The sequence below is a fragment of the Mus pahari genome, chromosome 5 (assembly GCF_900095145.1).
Source record: "Mus pahari chromosome 5, PAHARI_EIJ_v1.1, whole genome shotgun sequence".
Classification (NCBI taxonomy): Eukaryota; Metazoa; Chordata; class Mammalia; order Rodentia; family Muridae; genus Mus; species Mus pahari.
The window spans coordinates 95,138,738-95,144,737 of NC_034594.1; the positions used below are offsets into that span (position 1 = coordinate 95,138,738).

Genomic DNA, 6,000 nt, shown 5'->3' on the forward strand with positions numbered 1-6,000 from the left:
AGGAACCAACATGGGTTCTACATCGGCAAACTCCCTCCTTCTAAGTCCAGAGGCCCATTCCTGGCCCAGACACTGGAGAGAAATTTCGTTGAGTACTTAAAGTACCCACCTCCTGCCTGCCCAACCCAGCAATTCCTGACCCCTCTGCAGGGTAGGGAAGGCAGCAAGAGGCAGATCCAGTTTCAGTTGGAAGGCAGAGAACCCAAGTCCCGGAAGACCTTCCACCCTTGCCTCAGCCTATTAAGGTTTCAGTTTGCAGACAGCAGGAAGCGCAGAAAGACTCTTTCCTGTCCTGGAGGGAGGTGCCCAGACTCTCCACAAAGGGCTGCTGGGGCCTGGAGCTGGGGCCAGCCCTGTCACAGAGATGGGGACCTCAGACTCCACTCTGGGCTTCGATGGTCTTCTCTCTATGAGCCTGGAAGGTCCAATCAGATGCACACTCAAATCTGACATAGGGAAATAAGTCAGTTGATAAAACCACTTGCCTTGCAAGCTTGAGGACCTGAGTCCCATCCCCAGAAGTCATATGAAAAAGCTGAGGATGGCGGCGCACACTTGTAACCCCAAAGCTGGGGAAAGCAGGCAATCCCTGGGGCTCACAGGCCGGCCAGCCAAGCTGAACTGGCGAGACCCGGAGCAGTGAGAGAGCAAGGAGCAAGAAGAATGACAGCTGAGGTTGGTGACTGGTCTTACCGCTCATGTGAGCACACACCTGCACACCTGCACACACCCCGACATAGACATAAACCCAAACACATAACATTAATACTCAAACCCTTGGGAGCAGAGTCTGACAACTTGGAGTTCTGTGTAATGACTGCCCACGGGGGAGCACTCTCTCTGTTCTATGCAGATACGGTGCCTGAGGGCCCAGGCAAGGCTTACCGACTGAAGAGCCAAGTCCAGAGATTCTGAAGCGTTGGCTGAGATACAGACTCCCTGCTTGCTGGCTACAAAGCCAGACTCTCCTCCCTGTCTCATCCCACCCACTTCGAAGGTGTGTGGCTCTGGACTTCGATCAAGAACTTTCACTTTTTAACACCTTGAAACCCTGCCCAAAACTCTGTCTCTGAAGAGGCTAAGGAAGGAAGAATCCTGAAACAAGGACAGTAGACAGGCCAGGCCAGGCCAGGCCAGGAATCCTTCTATCTGGTGTCTTCAGGCTGGAGAGATACAAGCTTAACCAGATCAGGCCTGGAGGACCTCAGGGGGTTTCGGGTAATCTGATCAAACTCTAGGTGACCGGTTGGGTCACCCGGAGCTCTGGGCTGGCTCTGAGGCCGCTAGCCTCCCATGCTATCCATCCCCACCCTTTCCCCCATGACATTGCTTGTCCCTTTCAGTCTCTTCATCCGTGGAACACTGGTGAAGCATTTGCTTCCTGCCAACCCCTTTGCAGACCACTGGTGAAAGAGATGAGTAAGACAGACAGACAGACAGACACACAGCTGGGCCCTCCAAGTGCTCCTGGCCGATTCAGTTGGTTGCCCAGGAGGACTGGACGTCTGTGTTTTTAACAACCCTTGTAGGGCTGGGGAGATAGTTCAGTCAGTGAAGTACTATCTGTGCCAGTCCAAGGAGCTACGATTGGATGTCTAGAACTCGGTAAAAAGCTAGTGCACTCATGCACACTTGTAATGGCAGAGTTGGGGAGGCGGAGACCAGAGGATTCCCAGGGCTTGCTGGCCAGACAGATTAGCCAACTGGTGAGCTCCAGGTTCAGTGAGTAGTGAGCCCATCTTTCAAAATGTACAAATCAATAAAGGAAACACCCAACACCCACCTCTGGCCTCCACATGGACACAGACTACACACACCAGCCCTTGTGGAGACTTAAGAGGGCATGCTCTTTCCTCTTGTGGGCATTGTTCTCACCCAGCACTGCATTCACGGTGCTGTCCAGACATTCTGAGGATCTGGCCTCCTTTACCTTATAGAAGCCTTCTTTGTTGGGAAAGTCTAACAACTTCTATGATTTGCTACCTGTGTCCTTGCAAAACACTGGGGATCTGTAAGGCTCAGAATTCCCCTGAATAACAGAAGAACAGGCTCTCCTGGCTGCCAGGATTAGCTGGACTAATGTGCACAGAGCCCCTACATGCACCCTGGCGCATATAAGTATCAGAGAAGTGTTGGCTGCTAATTTTATCATAGCAGCACTCTGCCGGACAGACATGCCTCCCTAGGGCATTTCACAAACCCGACTTCTGGAGCCTGTTATGGAGGTGGCTCTGAACACTTGTTTGACTTCTTGGTCTCCCACCACTCCTCATCCCCGACCTCCACCAACGCAAACTGCCTCTTGACCCAAACAGCCTAAAACACAACCTCCACTATATCTAACTAGAGTGACCAAAGTTACCGCTACACTCCTGCTGGCAACCTACTCCCAGATTTCAGAGGGCAGGAAGAACTTTCCAGGCTAAGATTCCGCGGGCAGAGGCGGGCACTAGGCAGATCTGCCTATTGGGTACTAGGCACTCCCTCCCCCGAAACCCGCTGAGCAAAAAACGGAGAGCACGTGGGACCCTGGTAGTTCAGGACTGCCCCGGAGGGTGGCTCACAAGTGTAACCCGGGCTCCAGACGCCCGCTTTCCCTGGTCTGTGGGCACCCCGCTGAGATCTTCTGCCTCCAGCCTCACGTGGCTTGGTTCTAGGAGACAAGGTTTCCTGACCTGTAGTGACTGCTCAGGGTGCGTCACAGCAGGCACGCTACAAGGGTCCTGGGGACCATGCGCAGCCTAAGGCACGCGAGCGAGCCGGGGCAGGGTCACTCACCTCGGCAGCCGGCCGCTTGGAGGAGCCTTGGCAGCTGCAGGTCGCGGGAGGAGGCGGTGGCTCGGCCTCAGGCTCCTCCTCTCCTTGCGCCCCGCCCGCCCGTGGGGCCGGACCTGGCGGGGTAGTGGCCGCCGGCCAGCTCCTCGTAGCAATCTATCCAGCAGTGCCACCCCTTCTAGTCTCAATCGCTGTCCCCGCCCTGCACTATAAGTGGAGGAAGCCACCAGCCACTACCCCTCCACCAGCCGTTCCCCTAGGGAGTCTCACAACCTGCCTTGTCACTTCCTGGTCTGCCCACAGTCAGCAGAACCCACCACCACGAACAAGGAGGAACAGGGAGCGGGAAGACGGGGTGACCTCTGCGTGCCTCCCCCTTTCTAAGAACACTTAAAATCCAAGGGCAGTTTTTGATGAAGGTCAAAGTGGTCATTTAGGCAGCAGGCTAGGGCTGCACAGGTGGGTGACAAGCAGGGGTGGGTGACTGTAGCTGGATCACATCTGTCTCCTCAGAAATGACTTTTGACCTGCTCTCAGAAGTCTTCAGGTTTCAATGCCCATTGGTTTTGTGGTGGTCCATCACGGCTCTCTGGGATCTACTGGCTAAGCGAGAACCCTACATACACCTCTGAGTTCTAAGATACCACCCTGCCCTGATGAATGGTATCCCCTGCCCTGGGACACTGCCCAGTGCTATTCCCCGCCTCAGTTCGCCCTGCTTTGTCTCACAGCAACTCACCAGGGCACAGCATCAAGATGTCATTTCAGACTTACCTTTCCTACCTGATGCCGATGGCCCTAGGGGCATTAGCTTCACACTCAGTTTGTGGGAAATGGGGGTGTGGTTTTCCTGACTCATAGTACTGAGACTCTCAGGACTTCCTAGAGCAGAAGGATAGTCCATTAACTCCTACTAAGGAGCGTTGACTTTTACAGTGCATTCAGGAGGGTGAGGAACCTATGTTTTTATATATGTGCACGTGTGTGTTGGGGGATGGGAGCATACACACATGAGCATGTATGCATGAGGGCCAAAGATCAACATTAGGTCTTCTCTTCACTTGGATCTCCACATTTTATTATTATATTATTATTATTATTATTATTATTATTATTATTATTATTATTACTGAAACAGTGTCCCTAGCAGAACCTGGAGCTCCCTGGCTCAGTTAGGCTTGCTGGTGAGCACTGTGTAGTCCTGGCTCCTTTGCCCAGTGCTGGGATCACAATCATGGTGTGCTGGCATTTTACATGGGTGTGGGTCACTGGAACTTAGATCCTCCAGCTCGCTTGGCAATGCTTTACCAACTGAGCATCTCTTGTTTTGTTTTGGAAACAGCACCTCCCTAAGAGGCCCAGCTTGGCCTTGAACTTTTAGCAGTTAAGGGCCCCAGCTCCTGCCCTGAAGGGATGGCAGGTGTGAAGCATCACAGCTCAGTTGGAAGTTACATCGAGGAATTCCAAGAATCTTGTTTTCCTGGAAGCCCCAGGGTATCTGGAGAGGAGAAATAAGAAGGCTGGACCTCAGGGGTGGCCCCAAAGTACCCAGGAAGAACCAGCTTAGAGATAGCTCAGGAGTAAAGGCAGTTCCCAATAAGCCTGAGTTCAGCACCCCACCCCCAGGACCATGAAGTGAAAAGAGAGAACCAACTTCTAAAAGTTGTCCTCTGACCTCCATATGTGTACTGTTCAAGTTTGTGCACACACACACACAATAAATGATTTTTTTTTTCCTTAAAGGTACAGTGAGTTGAAGAAGCAGAGTTCTGTGCTCTTGGTGGAAGGAAAAGCTGCTCTTACGGGCTTCCCTGTTCTCCCAGTAACCCAGAGCTGCCACAAGCATCCTGAACTTCCTCTTGGCTAGGGGCTTCCTTCATTGTTCCAGTGTCCACCCCGACTCCCACCCCCTCCGCCAGCTCTCTATTCTGTCTGCTTCAGTGCCTAGATCCTTTCTAGCCTCCTTCAAGGGTCCCACTGTCCAAACATGCACCAGCAAACACATCTCTGAGTTCCTGTGACCATTCTTAAAGGTTCTCTATCCATTTTAGCTATAATGCCCCAAGGTGCCACACAGGGTAGGTTTTAGAGTAGTCAAAATTCGAGGGCTGGCCCCTTTCTTGGGCAGACAAGAACCAGTGTCTAGAAAAGATTTCAGCCTTCAGACACTCACTACCTGTCTAAGCCTCAGGGGAAATACTTGAAGCGTCCTCCTCTCTGAGAGCAGCCGTCGTGTAGCTGACCTTACTTCCTTCTTTACCTGATGGCAAGGACATGGAGCCATGCTCCTGACAATGCTATCCTTATTATATTATTAGCTCGATTGGCAAGCTTTTCTCTGAGCCATGCCTTTGGGTCAAGCTCACTCCATCAGCAAACAGCTCACCGGTGATTCCTTTTGCCTTTCCTGTAATCCAGAAAGAATGAGGTGGGCTGGGGAAAGAACTGGGTAAAGCATGCAAGCATGAAGACCAGAATTAGATCCTCCAAAACTCTCCTCATAGGCACACACACCCAAAGCCAGATAGATGCAGGGTATGTCCAGCTCCAGGGAGGCAGAAACCAATAATTCCTGGGACTGCTGGCCAGCCAGCCTAGCTAATGCAGTGAACTCCAGGCCAAGTGAGAGCCTCTTTAAAAAGGTAAGGCAGAAGTTGAGGTTGACACTTCTTCACACACACACACACACACACACACACACACACACACACACACCAGGCATCATGAATCTACACATGCACAAGAAGAGAGTGCACACTTGCTTTGAGGAAGCATACCTCCGTGGACTTCTGGGTTTTCTGAGAAAGGAGCCCTAGCACCTGGAATCAGTCCATGCAGACAGAGTCTGGAATCAGGGCAGAGTTGCTTACTGTGTCTTCTATGCCCTGCTTCCTCCCTGCCCCACAGATGCCAGCTCACCAGGTCTAGAGTTGGCTGCACTGCCCTTCTTCTCTGGTGACTTTCCACAGCCCTCTGAGGGGATGGTGGGGCAAGAACCCTGCTGCCTGTGGGTCTCTGAAGCCATTTCTTCTGAAGCTGGGTGGCTGGAGCTCACAGCAACGACTGAGCAGTGGTAAACAGTGTAAGCCAAGTTCCAGACAAGCAGGTCACAGCCCTGTCCTGGACCTGGTGGGGTGAGGGTGGGGGTGGGGGTGGGGTGCCGGTCAATGACCTCAGGTCATTCCCCAAGCACGCCGAGGTCAAAGGTGGACACAGAGCCTCTAG

General features: G+C 52.6%; 1 protein-coding gene across 2 annotated transcripts in view; it reads right to left on the reverse strand.

Moving 5' to 3' along the window:
• Steap3 (STEAP3 metalloreductase) overlaps window positions 1-5,785 on the reverse strand; it is a 42,418-nt gene extending 36,633 nt beyond the window's left edge. The window contains exon 1 of one of the 2 annotated variants that reach the window (XM_021198645.2): window positions 2,779-2,843. The gene's annotated coding sequence lies outside the window, so the exon portion shown is untranslated. Of the gene's footprint in view, window positions 1-2,778; window positions 2,844-5,694 lie in introns of those variants that run through there. The other variant, XM_029539205.1, reaches the window with a different exon arrangement.
• Window positions 5,786-6,000: the final 215 nt, after the last annotated feature.